The sequence below is a fragment of the Patagioenas fasciata genome, chromosome 6, assembly GCF_037038585.1.
Source record: "Patagioenas fasciata isolate bPatFas1 chromosome 6, bPatFas1.hap1, whole genome shotgun sequence".
Classification (NCBI taxonomy): domain Eukaryota; kingdom Metazoa; phylum Chordata; class Aves; order Columbiformes; family Columbidae; genus Patagioenas; species Patagioenas fasciata.
This window is the reverse complement of record NC_092525.1, coordinates 30,846,838-30,865,580: the sequence shown is the minus strand read 5'-3', so window position 1 is coordinate 30,865,580 and position 18,743 is coordinate 30,846,838. Positions and strand designations below refer to the sequence as shown.

At 40.9% G+C, this 18,743-nt stretch overlaps 1 long non-coding RNA gene across 2 annotated transcripts; it reads left to right on the top strand.

The window, feature by feature from the left end:
• The first annotated feature begins 4,174 nt into the window (after positions 1 to 4,174).
• Positions 4,175 to 12,059, top strand: LOC139828226 (uncharacterized). Of its 2 annotated transcripts, none has more exons than XR_011739602.1 (3): positions 4,175 to 4,270; positions 11,506 to 11,566; positions 11,940 to 12,059. It is a non-coding gene; the product is annotated as an uncharacterized lncRNA (long non-coding RNA). The 2 variants fall into 2 exon arrangements; XR_011739601.1 differs by lacking the exon at positions 4,175 to 4,270 and adding an exon at positions 7,876 to 8,032.
• The last annotated feature ends 6,684 nt before the right edge of the window (positions 12,060 to 18,743 follow it).

Below are 18,743 nucleotides of genomic sequence, written 5' to 3'. Positions count from 1 at the left end.
TGTCCAGGACTTACTGCAGACCAAGTGCCTTTTGTGAGAGTTGTTCTGGGAGAAATGCTGTGTGGAGGCTGTCAGTGAGGCACGTTTGGGTTGCGATGGGATGTACAACACAGGATATTACTGACAGAGTTGCACAGAGTGCGAACCACTGGGTGCTGAGGTAGACTTGTCTCCTGAAGATGCTGCTGTCATTCCAGGATGTTGTTCAGGGCATAGAAAATATTATTTAAAATGTGCTAAAAGTAGATGGTGTACAAGTGAATTGTGATGCGTTGAGGTGAAAATGTGATAAATTACTCTTAGCCTTTGACAATACTCGGTGCCACTTCAATTCTTGGAGAAAATGATAAGCGTCTGATAAAATAATAAGAAAAACAGAAGAAAACACAAACCTATCTTTCATCTGTTCCCATCTCTTTAGTTTACAGAAGTGTGAATACTGTACAGGAGCAAGAGGCAGAGGGGAAAGGGGGATTGAGGTGGGAAGGATTGTGTTTATACTGAGAATAGGGAATATGATCAAATAAGATAATAATCAAGATTAAAGAAGGAAGAATACTTTACATAAAGCTTAAGGGGGAAGAACTTGGTATGTTGCAAAACAAGAGAAAAATAAATCATTGTTAGCCTATAGTATTCCTCCTGGAATTAAATACATATAATATAAATATAAAATAAATAAAAAGTATTAGTCTTTCCAATGGGGCTGCAGCAAGACTGTTGCTAGCAGATGAACTGCCAGAATAATAATGAAGAATGTTGCTATAAATTCTCGTAAAACAAAGGGGGTTTTTTTGTTGTTTTCAAGAACAATTTTACTAGTGTGACATTACTAGGGAAGTAGTAATGAAAATAAGAAGTTTTGAGCAGAACTGTTGTTTTAGAACAATTACTGCAGGTTAACATGAGCATGCGGAAGGCAGAATAAGCAATTATGGTGTAGCAGTTAGATGTGGACTGTCAGCAGTATTCAAACTGACTGCCAGCAGAAACACCAGGGTAAGCAGAGCAACATTAGGAGTTTCACCTACCCTGTTTCCAGCTTTTAGAAGGAAGGTTGAAGGGTGGGAGGAGAAAACAGTACGACAGAAGACAACATAAAAAAATAACTTAATAAAAAAGATGCAAAGAGATGTATAGAACCTGGAAAGACCTAAAGGGCCTATTCCTAATCGATAACATCCTCAAGATAAAAACAGTGCAAAAGACAAAGGAATTATTCGCCATCTGAGATGGAGGCGATAAGGAGGAGGGCCTGAGGCAAATGCAGGAAAAGGTCAGGATAAATATTTAGCAAAGTTTTCAATAGTATGGTTTGCTCCTGAAAATGTGACTGTGCTCTGTGACATACAGTGTTTTGATAAAATGCAAAATTCACTCTTCAGTGCATTTGGAGAAAAGATCATGTCACAGCAATACACTGAGGTTCTCCATCATCCTGTGCTCAAACTCTACTCAGATGTTTCTGCAGGATAACGTTTCCCCTTACAGGGTAGGTGGGAAAGGGATGAGCCTTCTAGCGAAGAGCAGGATCAATTTTGGGAGATGCAGCTGAGTATGTCTTATTAAATACACAGCTCAAGTTTGGAATAATGTAATTTTTACGCAGGGCTTGGGGGACGCTCCTGCTGTGGTGATGGGCTTTGCGGAGGCTGTGAGACTTGTACGGAAATGCACTGGGAAAAATACAGTGCTGTGCTAGACAAAAGGATTAAGTATAACCTGGAATTAATAGGCTTAAAAGATAGGCAAAAAGAGTAGACAGTGAAATATAATCCTTCCTTCTTTTATTTCTAACCTGTTACTTTCAATGTCTTCAGAGACATTCCTGGGCTAAGATCATTCATGCTATTTCATTAATATGACAAATTAATGATGTTGCATGTGGTGTGTAGAATGAAAAACACATCTAAGAATAAAAAAACTTCATTTTTTTAACTAGTATCAGCAGATGCTGGCCCACATCACGTGACTTTCTGTAAACTGATGTAATGCTCTGTGTTTTGGGCCATGGAACAAGACCTGTCCTGGAGGAATTTCTCTTTCCCACAGTGAAGAAGTTAGGAAAAATATCGGTCACTATTGGTGGGGTTATTTTCTGTTTCTCTCTTATGTATTGCATATTGGGGGTGAAAGTGCTGCAAACCCTGTGGTGGACATTGGAGAGGAGCAGGCAGCAGTGAAGGAAATCACCCTGCGCAATGTGGCTTTTATTCCACAGTGTGTCAGTCCCTGCAGCAGCTTTGCAGGAGATCTGCTTTATGTCGCACTGTAGGGACAAACCAGGAGAGGGGAGCAAATGAGGGAAAAACGAGGTCTGGTTTATAAAGCAGGCTTGCCCCTTGAGTGAGGATAATCGATGACGTCTCAGTGATTGTACCAAGCTTTCAGGTGCACAAGATTTGGCTGTAGGGCTGTACATCCTCAATCACATGTTAAATATCAAGGAAAGGCTCCGATAGCCTGAATTGCCAGTCTCCCTGCATGTATTCCCATGAGCATCAGCTTGTGCCATGGGTTCTGGTGATGCTGCTTCTTGTTCAACACAGCCATTGTCTTCTTGGAGCATCCACCTTTCACTTGCACCATGATTAAATTGTATAGGGAGAACACGTGTTTCTCAAATCTCCCTGCAGCCCCTTGGATATGACTATGTTTTAAGTCAGACAAGGAGCAGCAAGGGTGCACATGAAAGTGTGCACTTCTGATTTTTTTCTTTTTAGCACTTTTATACTGCAAAGATCAATAATTTACCTCCTGTCAAATGAAACCAGAAGATTAGCTGCATTAATTTTTGAATGCTTGTGTGTAAACTGATCATACCTTGCTGAAACCCTGTTTGCAGCCCTGTCACATGGTGTTGGCAGGGGAAATACACTGGGCTGCACTAGCTGAATGTATGGCTTATAAAGCTCTACACGTGAATAAAGATTGCTGTTATAACGAGGCAGGGAAGAGGGAGAATAACTGACAAACTAGTGGTTTGATGGGTCTGGGCCCTGTTTTCGTTTAGGCTGCTCATTGGATTGGATTTTTCACCCAAGATAATGTAGTGGTGTTGTTTTGTTCTCAAATACACCATCTGCTCTTGGTTTATCTCATCACCTACACATACAGCACAGAGCTCTAGGGTGATTTCCAGTGCTCTCCAAAAGGCCAGTCAACCCCTACCCAGCTCTGTGTGATTGCCAGCGCTTCTTGTAAGCGACAGGGGTGCAGAAATGCCGTGCTAATGTTCTGGTGTGGCATGTTCTTCGCTGAACTTGGAGCAAGTGTTGCTGCTTGTCCTGGGTGCGTTGGTGCTGGGGCACTGCAGTGGCGGAGACACTGTCTGGCTCTGAACCAGTTGGCACCCAGTGGGTCCTGGTCTCCTCATTTCTGTCACGCTGCCCAACGTGGGGGCATATGGACCCCAGTGCCTGCGACTCCTCCCAGCCACCTGCCCACTCTCTGCATGTTGGTTTGGGCTCACTCAGTGGGCGTCTGGTCCTGACGGGCACTGGCTGTGAGAGGGGAGCAATGCCTGTCCAGCATCATCCTCGGGCACTGCAGAGCTTCCTCAGATATGCATTTTGCTCTGTTATCTCTTGGCAAATTCTATGCCTGGTGGATATTATAGTACCATCTAAGATGTTGCTTACTTACATTATTCTGAAAAAATGCTGGCAATAATCACCTAGCAGCAGGCAGCGGTTCCCTCTGTGTTCAGAGGCATCAATTGCCTGCTGCACCGCTGCTCCCGTCAACGGCTCGGGAGCTGCCTTAGGTCCGTGGCGGTACTCTCTGTGCTACCATGAATAAATGTAATTCTCTGATCACATCTCTTATTTGTGCATTGATTTTGAACTAATGATGTGTTTGTGTGTGCATACCTAGGGGAAAAAAAAAAAGTATTATGTGCTAGAATTCTTCCTCCGTTTTGGATTGTATAACTCAAGGCTGTCATGGAGATACTACATGTAGCACTGCTGCTGTGCCTGGATTTTTATGAAGTCCTTGGAAATATTTAATTAAAACTGCTTTCTAGATTTCATCCTCTGTAGGAACAACCTTTTATAGGTTCTAACCATGGGGTATTGTTTATCTAATGTAAGGTATTTAAATACAGAATATTATTCTGATGTACTTGTTCTGTGGCAACCTAGACTTAATTTTTTCCCAAGCAGTTTGCCATTATGTGGAGCAGATGCAGTCCACACTCTGCAACTGCTATGAGAGATGGGACTGAACTGGGTTGGACTCTATTCCACACTTTGCCAAAAGCCTGCAGGTAAGTTGTCCTTGTTGTGTCTAAGCATCATAAATATTTCTTATAGTTCTATTAAAACACTTCCATGCATATCACTGTCATTTATCTTACTACGTATTTAACCAAATATGTTTTTCTGCTTGAGATTTTTGAATTCTGGTCACTGTACATTTATTCAGTTTGTCCATACAAGATATTCACTCAGTCTCTATTGGTTGTTTGCTTGCAGGATTTACTCATGAATTGAATATTGTGAGGTTCCCAGGTGTTGCCATAAGTGCAACATGAGGGCACATCTCTTGCACTGCTGTTGGACCAGCATTGAGACTTCCTATGTTTCTCGGCGTGCAAATCACAGTTGACAATTCAGCCAAACCATGATGTTACCTGTGCTGGTGCTGTGACGAAAACACATCCCGCTCTCCTGTGCTGGAAATCCCCTCATTAGATTCTTTTCACAGCTCTTTTCCCTATATATCATGAAGGTTTTGCAGTCTTCTCTGCATCAAGGAATCTCTCACCACAAACTTGATTGACTTTTCTTACTGAAAGTGGAGCTACAGCAAATTTTGTATGTGATCAATTCTGTTCACCCCAAGATATGACCGGCCCTTTTTCTCAGACCCCAATCAATGCTTTCTCCCTTTGACTCGCCTCTACTTTCTATCTTACATTTATGTATTTATGCAGCCAGATTCCCAGGTCAGTCCTTGCCTTATTCAAAGAGGTCAGGTCTGCACTTCTGTGCAGGATGTTTCCAAAGTCAGAAGCAATTTCCTTGAATAAATTCAGTCCTGTGTCTTTGCAGATCCTTTCCCATGCCAGAAGCTCACCTGCTCAGGCACCCTTGGCTTGGTCCAGCCTGTTCCCATCTCCATCAGACTCTTTCCACTCTTGCCGAGCCCCAGCTCTTGGTGGGCTCTGACACCCCTGGATCTCCTCCCAGCCCTCACAAGCAGGTGGGGGGTCCCGGGGGATCCAGGTGTGGGGCTGTGCTGGCTGTGATACTGCTCCCTGCCCACCTCTGCTCACCCTCCAGGGAGAGACCAGAGCAACTCCTGGTATGTGTGTAATTTTGAATGTGGGTGCTCTGAGTTACGCTGCATGAAGCCATACAACAGCTCCTAATTCTTACAGTATAATTTCCCCATGTTAGTCCTCATTTTCTAGTATTGCACTAGTTCTGTATTGTTATTCATTTTACTTACCCTTTATCATATCTGTTGGTAAATCCCCAGCAGACACAAAGCCGTTGGGTGTGTTTACAGCACTATAGCTACCGGGGCTTGGCAAAACAGCAGTGTAAAAGTAATTTGCATTAGACCTAATAATGACAGCTGTAATGGACCCCAAAATATGTTCAATAAATCAATAAGAGTGGCTCTGATTATACTTCTACTTTAGTAAAAGTAACTGGTTTTCATTCAGTGTTTAGAGTACTGCAATTGTGTAGTGCAGTATTTTACCCCCAATTTGAATCTAATATAATGGTGAATGCCTGCCTCTAAATGCTGACAGTTCGCTAACAATTTCCAGTCTTGTGCATCACGCATTTCCTCTGTATAAGAGTAAGGTGAGTGTCTCACCATGTAGCTTGCTGTAACTCCTGGTAAATGCTAATTCTTTTATTGTGACCATTATAGCTATGACTTTGGGAAATAAAGGCATGTTATGGTTTCTTTCACTCCACTTTCTGTATTTGAGGTTTTCCAGAAATCTTCTGGAGGAAGATTCTGGAAAATTACATGATTTAACCAATTAATAGAATTTATAGTATTATTAGCATGCTACTACAGATTCCCTCTTAATTTCCCACTAGCAAGTTCAGCTTATCTACCCCATGAAAATGACTTATTTAAAATAGAAGTGTCAGACCTTGAGACAATAATATCCTACCAAATCTGCACGACTTCAAAATTTGTGCTTACACTAAAACATGCACATATTGGCTTTCATAAAATAACATGCCTGCTTTGGTTTTTTTGTTTTTTTTTTTTTTCTTGTTTGATGCATGCCAGCAATTTTTATGAGAAGGATAACCGATAGACATTCTTAATAATAATGGCAAATAAGTAACTTCTCTTTCCCACAATGCTTTATAATGCAAGGATTCTGTGCAGGATTCCTATAGGCAAAAATAACAAGCAGAATTTGCCTGTACACTGTGACATATATGAAGCAACAAATCAGTCCATACTAAGTTCATTTAGCCATATTTTATATCTTCTAGAACTGGAATTGTGTAGCCTACAAAACAATTTATATTTTATCTGTACCATCTAATTAATTAAATGGCCCCAGAGTACCAGACTCACAAATCTCGTTAATAGCTGAATACTGAAATAAAGGCTGTTCACCCCTACTAGAATAATATTTGCATATCTCCACCTGCGATGGGTAATAAGTACCTGCCACAAATCAGAATTATGAATTTTGTACGCCTAACAAAACCGCAGGGGAAATTATACCTCAGACATTCCATAATAATTGCAGCTAAGCTGTTTAGTGCCATCCACTTATTCTGCCTGAAGTGTTTAAAGCAGCAACAGTTGTAAATGAATTCAGGCACACATTCAAGAGAAAATGTTTTAAAAAGTTTTTCTGTCTTGCCATATGTAATTATCTTTATAGAAATGTTCAGCTACAAGTTATAACATGCTCACATTTAAAATTGCAAATTAGAAAGTAAGTTTCTCCGATTAAAGTATGTTTTATAAGAGTCAGTTTTTTAAGTTTACTACGATGATATAAGAGAAAACTTGGGCTGTGTTTATCCCATCAGTCTCCCTGAATCAGTGATCTGGTCTATAAACAACTGCAGCAAGGGGCCTGCTTTTTCAGTGCTTCTTTCTCCAATAGCATGTGATTCCTAGGGGAGAGTTAACTGTTAGGGCTTGGATAGAAATATACTGCGATGTAGATAGTCTTTCATAGGCTGTGAAACTGGGACATTTAAGTAGGCAGCGTGAATTTCCTTTGGTTTGTTTGTTTTCATGACAGGAAGGGAAATGGCACCTGGAGCAGAGCTGGGAAGGAAGAGCAGTGAGATCCTGGTGGTCCCAACTTCTGGACAGGACTGTAAAGGAATTATAATGCCTGAGTTTACACTTTATATAGTGATTCGACTGACAGAGAGTCCCAAAGCTCCTTGTAAGCACAGGTCCTGCTCCATCACCCATGTTAGGATAATTCCAGGACCTGGACCGTCCTTTCCTTTGGGAATACAGAGTGCTCCATGAGTGTGCTATGAACCTATCCTCCGTGTCTGTATCTACCACTTGTGAAGCTGGGTGACAGTTCCAGTTTACCAACAGATTCAAGAGCCCGGTGCACAGATAATGCTTTTGAAGCCATAGGAGCACATGGTGAGTGTTCCACCTGTGTTGTCACCTATCTCTGTGGGATCCCTGGTCCCAGCCTGTCTCCCTGCAGGAGCTGGTGGGACAGGTCTTTGCTACTGTGAACGGGAGGCATATTAGGCAACAGACTGGTGACAGTCCTGCTGCCTCTCATGGCATGAATGTGTTAATCGTTATATTACAGATTTTAGCAACAGACCAACAACTTCTCCTGCACCCTGGTTCTCACTGAACAACGTGTTTTATGAAGAGCCTGGCTTCTCCTCTCCATAGCAGAGAACAGAACCAAAACTGCAGTCTGAATGATATTTGGGATCACTGATATCAGCTCATCATTTTAAAGCTAGTTTTCTGACTTTGAGAACTTTTCTCTCAGTAATGCACAGCATGGACAAGCCTGGGGGTGACAATACGCTGGAGAGAAGTAAGTCACAGGGAAACCCCATATCCATCCGATGAAAAGGGCAGAGACAGCCCAGAAGAGGGCACAGAGTGCCTGGGGGGGGACAGATTTGGGTGTACCTGAAGAACCTGTGTCCTGGAGAGGGGATGGCAGTTTCGGTAAACATTCAAATGCATGTCTGTACAAATGACCAAGGTCACCTCAGAGCTAGGTTTAAGCTATTTTAACGCCAGGTACTGTAGCCTTATAACATGAGAATATAACCTGGCTACAATGCTTGCTGTACCCTTGGCAGAGGGGCAGCAGAAGCTGGGAGAAGTTGGCTCCTGGAGAGCTGGTGGGACAATCTACCTGGCAACGTGCAGCCCCTGGGAAGGTGGCCCCATGACACTTCATCTCCTGTGCTTATAGATGTCCACATCTGTATGCTGCAGGGGTAGCAGTCATTTTGCCAGTGTTCTAGTAAAGGATTAAAAAATAATTAGGATTTATACACGTTCAAAAGGAAGGGGCACGGTGCAGCGAGTCACAAGGAGGTTATTAAGTCAGGTTGTCTGGCTCTGCATAGACTGACAGCAGTGAGCCTGAGGATTTAGGAAAATAGCTGGTAGCCTATTACCATGATGGAGTGTAGTTTAAAATTACGTTTTATATTTTAGAGGACGAACAGATGAGGTCCCTATGGATTTTTTTTTCATATTACATAAAGTGGCTATAGAGGCTGAACCATATTCTCTCACTAACTTATACACTAGCCCAGGGCAATACGGATGTTTTTATTGGAGGCAGATTTCATGAAAAGTTGTTCGGTTTTATCTCTGAATATTGTACTGTGCTGAAGGCATTTAAGTATCCTGTTGGGATGCTCTGTCCTGAAAAGCAGATACTCTCAAAAGGACAGCAAGGTCACTGGAAAAGCTCTCCATTCTGTTTGAGTGCTACAGGATCCTGCCATTTCCCCTCTGCTCATCTCTTGCTCTTTTGCCTTAGCTGCAAACAGAGGCCAAGCCACACTTTCCAACTGCAGTCCCTGCTTGCCTTCTGATGGATCTGTATCCAGTGCTGACAGCTGAACGGGAGGCCCTGGTCCTCCTCCCTCCTCCTTCAAGTCTTGCGGAGTTCTCAGTGCCCACCAGCAGTGCAGGGTGCTGCTTCTCCAGCAAGGTTGCAGGTCTGCTCTTGAGTTCACGCCTCTTACCTGGGTCATTACCAAAAGCAGCAGTCTGGTTCCCTGCTGTGAATTACCACTTTCTCCTGTCTTGGCTGGAAGCAATTAAAATGCTTGCACCAATTCCCAACGTCTTATCTTGATTTTTTCAAAACACCCTTTTTTCTCTGATCTTGATGAAGGCAGTGCTAGTTACTGCCACCCATCTAGAGCATCATGGATACCATCCCTTTTCTAATGCCTCAGGCTGGCCAGGCTACCTCTCTTTCTGCATCCCCCTCTGCTAATGGTCTTGATTTCACAGACAGCGTAACCTGCTTCTCATCAAGTCTCTTCCACCCATCATCCATTACTTGATATCAGCCAGTCACCACCTTTTGGCACTTGCTGTCATTACAGGATGGTTATGTTTTCTGTCAAGCCCTTCATGCCTTTTCCTCCTATTTCTGTGCTTTTTCTTCCTTTGGTTGTTGGTGGTGTCTCATAAATATCCATAAGCCCGGCTTCTAGCTGTGATTCAGCACTGCATGTTTGTCTCTGTGGCTTGTGTGTTTGGAGGACTGTGGACAGTTTAAGGGTTCTCTCTGCCCCTTGGATGGTCCCTGCTCCCCTGCAGACAGTCCACCTCTCTTCTGAATTTTACTGTGCTGTTCTGTCAGGAGCTCAAATATATACAAGAGGTGGGAGAGTATTCTCTCTAAAACCAAAGACTTTAGAGTCTAGATGAGACTGCTAATGGCTGATATCATCAGCAAATGTTCATTGTACTCTTAAATAAATGCAGCAGTGTATGGCCTTAGTAGCAGCGTTACTCGGGCTTAGTCCCTTTCCAGCTGTATTTGTATCAGCTTGCCTCTGTCTGGAAGGCAGACGAAGAGTTGGCATCAGTTGTTACTTTCCATAAACTATTATGCAGAGGATAATCTTTGATTGATGAGGTCATGCCCCACTACCTTACAAAAAAACACACGTGTCTCTCCTAGATTTAAAACTAAGGCCACACTTGGCAATCAGTCAGCAGTTCCTCATTGATTATGACTGGCAGGGATTTTTATTATGCTTATTTTTCACTATTTTTCCTTCATTTATCTAAATCTACCAAATATTTCTGTTTAATCTTTCAATCTATAAAAAGTACAGATTTTATCTTATACGATGCTTTAGTATGTATGATAAAAAGATGGTTTTCCATTTACCTTGCACTTTCCATTCATATTGTAATTTTTTGTTCAAGCTTAAGCAGTCCACATTTCATTAAAAAGACTCACACTATTCATATTTCTTTCATTCCTATAAGATGGTGAAAGCAATGCTGCTTTGATGAAATTTGGCAGGTGAGAGGATCTAGTTGAATCACCTCAAACCCCTGGAGTTTTAGGCCTCCAGCTATTATGGTAGAGAAGCTATGAGTATTCAAAAATTGGTCCTTTGTTTGCACTGAATTTCTGAGCCATCTGTAGCACACAAAAGCCACAGCTCTCTTTATAGTTCAAAATGAATATTTAAAAGTTCAGTTTTAGATTTTATTTGTAGTACTTTAGATCTCTCTATCCCATCTGTCTTGTGTCTCAAAGCAGTTGCATTAAACTGTACTTGTCAAAATCAGAACTTGGTCTTAGAACTGAAGGTAAACCCTGGTTCTTTTTCATTTGGTTCTGTAGAATATGCATGTTCGTGATCAGTATCCACACAGAGGACTGATAACGTGGTTGTATTTATTCACATGGTGTAAATTATTACTAGAATATTAACCAGCAGCTGGAAATATCAACTCATCTAATCTGAACCTTGTTGTGTGCTCTTGTAGTGTGGCAGAAAAGGCAAACCTCTGCATGAGGGCTGCTGGCTTGAATGGGTGTAATGTGGCAGAGGAATTTGCACCCTGGAGTGGCTGATGACACCCGTCCCAACCTGGGCTGTACCTACATCAGGAATTTGTCCTTGGACTTGTGCACTGACCCTCTGCTTTCCCAGCACAGCTAGGAAGTGACAGGGACCCTTGGGACAGGGAAGATATGAGGGCACATCGTGACGAGGGGACGCATGCCGGCTGATGTGGAGGAGGCTGTAGGGAAGGGATGGAACTGCTCACTTCAGATGGTGTTGGCATATGCATTTATGTTAGCATATATGTGTCTGCTTATTTAACGGAAAATTTAGCAAGAAACAGGAGAGCTGCTTTAAACTGTAGGAAAAGAACTCCTTGTTGTAATTTACCCTGTTAGAGTATAATTTTCTGCTTTAATCAGATTCAGTGTTTTATATCCAAACCTTAGTTGCATCTGTCATCAATATGCCATTACTTTTCTATTCTGTGTTTAACCAGATACCTGAAGTCACCTATTCTGAGCCAGTGGTATGAAGAGAGAAGCACCATATCTTTCCTAGTAAGTCAGACTCATCTACCTCTCATTAAGGTATTCTTCAGTTCTAGTAAATCATTCATCCTTCTTTTTTGTTCTGTCCTGAGTTGTAGTGGGATGTTTGTTAGACTCTTGAGGTGCAAATGAATCACTGCTCTTAACGGAGCTCTCTTTTTTTCTTTTATAGAGAAATATAGAAATGTATTTTTTAATAATGTTTGTATATATGTATCTCCAGCTCTTTCTAGAAAAAATGAGCGAAATATGTATGTTAATATGTGCTACTATGAAAAACTTCTCTATCTCAACAAGATCTTGAATTGCAAAACATTTGTTATATTTACCATGTAAAAATCTGTCCTAATGGCTGTGTTGTCTTCATATGAAATGAGTAAAGACTGCAGTATCTTGAACTGAGGTCTTGGGATTAACTGAAAAACTGGAGCTTGTGAAGCCAACAGTTCACATTCTGAAGAGTAAATTACATATCGTCATCTCATCAGTTAAACTTAAAAGGGTAAGAATTATTCAAGTTTTGTACTGTTACTGTTTAATATAATGAAAAATAGTTATTTTAGAACACCAGCAATTCTGCAGTATTCAGTAGCAACTTAAAGGAAATTCTTATAGTTATTTAGATAGATCTTTAAAGAAAGCAGTGTGCAAGTCTGTTAGGCAAGAGTTTTCATTGTTTCTCAGGTCTTCAGCGAGGCCGAATTTTTTTTTTTTTTCCCAAGATCACCATTTTATATAGTATTTTAACTTGCTTTCACACTAATCCGTGAGGGTTTATATCACTTGAAAGAATAAATGGAGTAATGAAAAAGGTAATACATTTTTCCTGAATTGAGTAAACCATGGGGACATAACTGTTGCTTCTGATAGTGGTGCCTCCGACATGTACCTCTGAACCTCACTGGAAGTCGTAGCAGAGTACTTCACAGGTGCATTTGTAGAGCAGCTGTGTTCTCACAGTGGTGAGTTGACTCTTCCCAATGAAAGGCGTCCTTACCTTCTGGTTTTGTGTTTCCTTACATGTTTTCACACGAGGTTTTTATTAGGCTTTAAAATAGCGAGCTTTTCTTTTTTACAGACCTCTGTCATCTGGTCACAAAAGAGAACTGTGTTTCTGGAAGCATATGCCATCCAACACTTGAGTCCTTGTGCTGCCTGTGCAACCATTCCTGTAGCTTCAAATGAGCAGCCCAAAATAAGTATGAGAACTCGATTCCGAATGTTATTTTGATTATTTTATTATTTGGGGAACTTTTGTCTGTTATCACCTAATGAGAAACTGAAAAACTTAGACAAGTAAAATCATATAATGTGCCTAAGGCGCTTCTTACTGAGACCAGTTCAGAGGGCTGCAGCAGTGTCATGTGGATGAGAAGAGCAGGTGCCACATGCTCAGGTACCATGTGGGACTGGGAAGAGGATTGTGGGCAAGGAAACATCTTGGTAAAGGCATTTATCAATGGTCAATTTTTTCTTGTCATTAGGTATCTATTCTACAAAAGCTCCACTTCACTGTACTTTTGCATAGAAATAGGAAGTAAGCTTTCATCTTCAGATTGTAAAATCCAAGCTAGAAAGAATTTAGAGGAAAGGTAAAAAAAGAATAATTCATTCAGCTGTTAGTTTCCTTTCCTTTGGGAAATCAGTGCGGTGAAATATAGAATTTAGAGAGGATGGGAACACAAGTTCTTCCATCTGATGTCCTGAGTTAGTTTGTTAAAACCAAAATTTGTGCAGTGTTGTTTGCTAATACAGGACCAGCCACAGTTCACTTAATATTAGGTTTTTGCAAAACTCTTGAAGTCATGGAAACAGTCAAAAGAAAGAAAAGTATCACTCATTTCCCTGTAATAAAATCGCTAAGTGGAAAACATATTAGAGCCTCAGAGCAGGTCTTGTGAAGGAAACATGCTCAAAACCAAAGACAACAACAAAGTCATCTTTCTGTGGGGAGTTCTGTACCCTTTAGGCTCCAGCTGCTCTACCTTGCCCTGCTGGAAAGGCCTGAGCTCCCCAGTGACCAGCCAGGGCTCTGGCAGCATCTGGCAGCCTTTGGTCTGACAAACAATACTTAGAAGTCTCTAGGGCAGTCTGTAGTCTCAGGAAATACATATATATTTTTTCATTTATTCTTTTATAAAACCTTTGTTCCTTCCATAGAGGTACATTTCTGGTCCATTGTAAATCTTTGTTCTATGTGGTATTTGTAATCCTTTTGCTTTCTGTGTATAAAAAGCTGCATATTTCCTGTGCTTTGCCCATCTTTATCCTCAGCAGTGAGGCTCCTTCCACAGTAGTAAGTTGGCAGGGTGGGATGACCGCTTCTGCCTGGCTGCAGCCTGTCTGTTTGTGCAGCAGTCCAGGCCCGTTCACCTTCTTCTGCTCTGTAGTGCATTTAACTTTGAAGGTGTTTGGTTCTAGTCCAGGTTTTCTAAAAATCAGCACCTGGAGTTAGGTGCCAAGGCGCGTGCAAAAATACTGAATGTACTGAAGTTTTGACTGGCCTCAAAAAAAAGCTTCCTCATAGTCTAAATTTCACAAGAATGGTTATTTTTTAGGCATCTCAAGCATTGATTTAGGAACCTAGTTTTAGACATCAAGTCTTTTGGATCCAGCCCCACAGTCTGTAGGTACACAGTGGGACTCCAAGCTGTAGTCTCTCTGAGCAGAAAGATGTTGGAATAGGCTCTTCTCATCCAGGTGTACGCGTGCTCCTCTCTCCTGCCTCGCACACCAGGAGCATGCAGACAATAGCAGTGTTTTGCATCGAGTTCGTGCTGGCTGATGGCATACTCCAGCTGCTTCAGTGTAAATCATAAAAGAGTTTGAAAATGTGCAGGTATGAAGTGTGGACAGAACAAGCAGTTAAAAACGCAGCAACTGTAAGATTCTTAGAGAACATATAACCTGAATTTTTCAGTTAATCCCATCCGTTTTGTCCTCTCCTTCAAAAAGTGGGACCTGCGACTGGGGGATGCACAAGCTGCAATTGCTGTGTGGCCAGGGTAAGCAAGCAAGCGTGTTTCTCTGAGGGCTTTCTGGAGTAATTTCCTGGTATAATTATTCTTTTAACATGAAGCAGTGTAACCTAGGGACCAGTTTCTTTAGGATAGCTAATACTGAAATATTCAGCACATTTTTCATTACCAAATATGTTGCATTGAATATCAAGCAGTGAGACCAGTTAAGGCAAGAGGAGAAAGCTGGCGCTCTGTTCAATCCCAGGGCCTGTGAGGGGAGCAGCTTTTCCTGCTCAGCCTTCAGCACTGTGATGCTTCAAGGAGGAGGAGGGCTATGCAGTGTGTCACAGACCATACTTTGGCTGTTTCAGCAGCCTGGGCTTTCTCCTGCAAAGAAGGGGGCTTTCCTGCCGCCAGCTCGAGTCAACTGCTTCTATGGAGGAGGACGGGTAGGAGTGCAGGTCTGGCTGGACCACAGCTACAGAGCAGAGCTGAGCTCAAACACTGGATTTTCAGTGTGTTATCAGGCTGGCACATGCTCACTCTGAGCGTGCAATTGCACTCCCAAGCCTGGTGTGGTCTGTGCTAAGGGCTGGAGGCAAAAAGCTAAAATGGAGAGCAGAGGTAAGGATGAAACCCCCTTACTCCAGATTATTGTTGTATTCATTATTTGCCCATCATAGTTTGTGAATGGGCAGGGCGGGTCAGAAATGCAGAAATTCACAAGACCTGCTCTGTGCAGCCTCAGTGACAGCCCAAGTTCCACCCTGGGTTGGTGCTGCCAGCCTGCTTGTGGGCCTTGTCTTGTTTGAGACACTTTTAAAGGTCATCTCAAAATGAAGAGGACGAGAAGTATAGTGACAAAGAGGTACATTTGGAGTCACAGCATTAAGGTAAAAGGTAACTAGAGAGTTTTTTACTTTTTTTTTTTTACTACATTTTTCCTTTTATAGCATGACCACCATTTCACACCCTGTAGATGCAGTTTAAATGAATATTCATGTAGATTTTGAGAAAGAATAAATGATCAACAATGAGGGGTTGCTTCGTTGGTTGTGATTATGATTAATGCAGTGAACAAGAACATGCACTCATACCACATGTGTGATTTTCATAGGCCAGTTTATGAAGTTGCAGAGGAGGAGGAGGATATTTAAATATTTTTCTTGTTTTTGTAAACCCAAAGAGATTTTAAACTGCATACTCACTCAACTTCCAGAATTCCATCAGGCTGCACGTACGCTCTTGTTAGTGTTTAAACTAGTAAGATGTCATTAAAACATTTATTGACGCAGCCACCGTCTACTTCAGCCAGACCTTCAACATTACTAATTCAGGTCTTCCTGCATTTGCATGCAGCACCTCAGCTACATGGCTTTAATGCTGTTCTCTGTTTTGTTCTGCTGTCAGGTATCCAGCTCTAGTGTCTTCTCACTGAAGAATTTCTACGTTACTGCTCTGAATACAATCTGTTTTGTATGCTCACGGACTAGCTCTAGGACTTGAAAAAAACTATTTTATATTCTACACTGGTTAATTTTTCATTTCTCTGGCACCTTGGTGAAAAGTAGTCAACACAGCTAACAATATACATTGTGCAACAATAAATATTTTATTGGATATATAATCTGCACAATTTACAATTTTGATTTTTCTCTGGGAGTCTGAATAAATCTATAATTTTGAATATTTGTTGAAAACCCATTTTTTATAGTCTATTACTCTATAATCACTGTGAAAAGTATGATTGTCTTCTTAATGGGAGCTATAGGCATTAACTTCATTTTTTTTTTCCTACCATTGCTAAACTCTAATAAAGCTATTTTATGGGGACGGTATTCTGGAGCAAGAAATATGTAGGTTTCATCCTGGGAACAGTATATAATTCATATGCTAGTAAATTATATTCTATTTCTTACATAAGATAACTTAAGGGAGATTTTAAAAAAATGTGTGTATCTAAATATTCTGTATCTAGTTTCTTTATGAATTTGATATACATTTGTTTGGTTTTGTTGTGTTTTCTGGTTTATTCTGTTAGAATTAATAGATTTCTTTATTTATGTCTGGCTTTGTGTTTCTGTTCATGGTTTCATATACAGGAGTATAGGGCTGGAGATTGTTTGCTTACTTTATATATTAGTAGATTACATTTTCAGTGTTGCACACACCTAGAAACTGTACTTGATCCAGGAGACAAAAAGATAAATTACTCTGTGCGCAGGGTATTGAACTCCTATCACTATATTGTGATATATTAATTCTTCTTTAATGTATTTATCCTCACTGTGTGCCTGTGAGATACAGAAGCTAAGTCATACTTATCTCAAAGATGGGGGATTAAGCCACAAAAAAACCCCTAAGCAACTTGACTAAGGCTGCACAGGATATTTGTAGCAAAATAGTGAATGATCAGAGCTCTGCGCAGCGATGTTATGTGTGGGATCACTCACCCTCTGTTCCAAGGCTTCAGCTCTTGCCTTGGAAGCTACGCTTTTACTTTGCTTAAATAAAAGTCCGTTTGAAATAAACCAACAGTTGTAAATGCAAGTATTGTAGTCTATAAGCCAACCAAGGAATTTTAAATACCATGTTATTGGATGTGTAATTCCCCATAATTTTCCCCTGGTACTTTTGCATTTTTGGAACTATTGACCAAGTCTCTTGATGGAACATGGCAACGTTAGTGCCTATTTGAATATAAATAAGATTAGGAAAAGAAAATGTAACAGCTGATGATTACGAATGGGTTTCAAGCACATAGAGAGAAAAACAGCTTCATGTCATCCAACGGATGAGCAAAAAAAGGAGAAAATGAACAATGTGTATCAGAGAAAAGTTACCTAGCATAGCTGACTGCATTTAGGTTGGTGAATGCTTTCCAGAGAGGGGGAAATAGAAGCTCAGGTGCTCAAACAGTTTGAAATTAGGCTTGTGAATCTCTTCAAAGAACATTTTGTGATTAAAACAGGCCTGTTCTGATACTAATGTTTGCTTCTGTGAAAGAAACTCATATTTGGTAATGTATTTGCTCCAAAACTGGTAACCTAAATATTGATGCATGTTTGCAAAATTGCTCTGTAGGTGCACAGGTTAGCTCAAGGTTTAGAATTCCCTCGGGTAACAGGAACTAACAGTTGTTTCTCCTACATGAAGATGAATGTGTTTACTGTTCACGAAATAGTATTTTTTATTCTTGTAATGGAGAACTTGGATACTGCTGCTTTTAAATGTCATCTGCCTTACCATATCTTTCTTTTCCACCTTACCTGCTCTCAAAAACTCAAGTCAAAGTAACCTTATTGAACACAAACAGTACTTGAAGTTTCATTAACCTTCTCTTACCTCTTTGTGCATGCTTAGTGACTAGAAGATCTTTATAACCACTTTCAAAGTGATTATTGTTCTGACACTATCCTCCACAAGCCTTTCTGTCTTGCCACTGAACTGAATGGGCTCTGCACAGGATACTGTCTTGTGTTTTAGCTAGGAACAGAAAGCCACAGATAAAGGAATTCAATCATCTCACTATGCTAAGTAGTACAATTGCTTTGATTTTAGACCTATGGATCTTTGTGTAAAACTTCTACGGTTTCTTCTTCGTTTTCTATAATCTCTTTCGTCCGTCATCGTCCTTTCCCGGTTCTTCCTTTCCTTGTTTAAAGATGTGACTGTTACTGAGCTGCCCTTCGCTTATCATCCGCAAACCCACCTTTCAGGAAGATCTACGCTTTTGCCATGTCTGAAGTCAGTAGGAGTTAGCCTTGTCATCCTGTGTGAGAGCCCCATCATTGACTGTAACCCAACGGCTGACTGTGGTGTTATGCAGAATGAGACAGGTTGCAGGGATGTCAGATGCTGTATTGAGTCTGTGCTTTGACAATTGGAAAAGACACCGAGAATGAGATTTCACAATCCCAGAAGACCTTTGAGTGATCAATGAATTCTGAGTAAGTGAACTAGTAAGTGCACTTCTGCTGGTGTAAGGGCAAAATCAAATTAGAACCATCAGCTGTTTCAGTCCTGGATAGCCACTGTCGCCTAGAAATTATACAATAAAAAAGTAACTAAATCTGATGTATAAGACAGGGGATCAATGGTGTGTTAGAATAAATGTAATGTAGCAGTAAATCAACCACCTAAAATACAAACTATATTCTAAAAAATTGCCAATAAAAGGATATTTTCTATTTACAAAATTCATGAAAATTAGGACTCAGCAGACT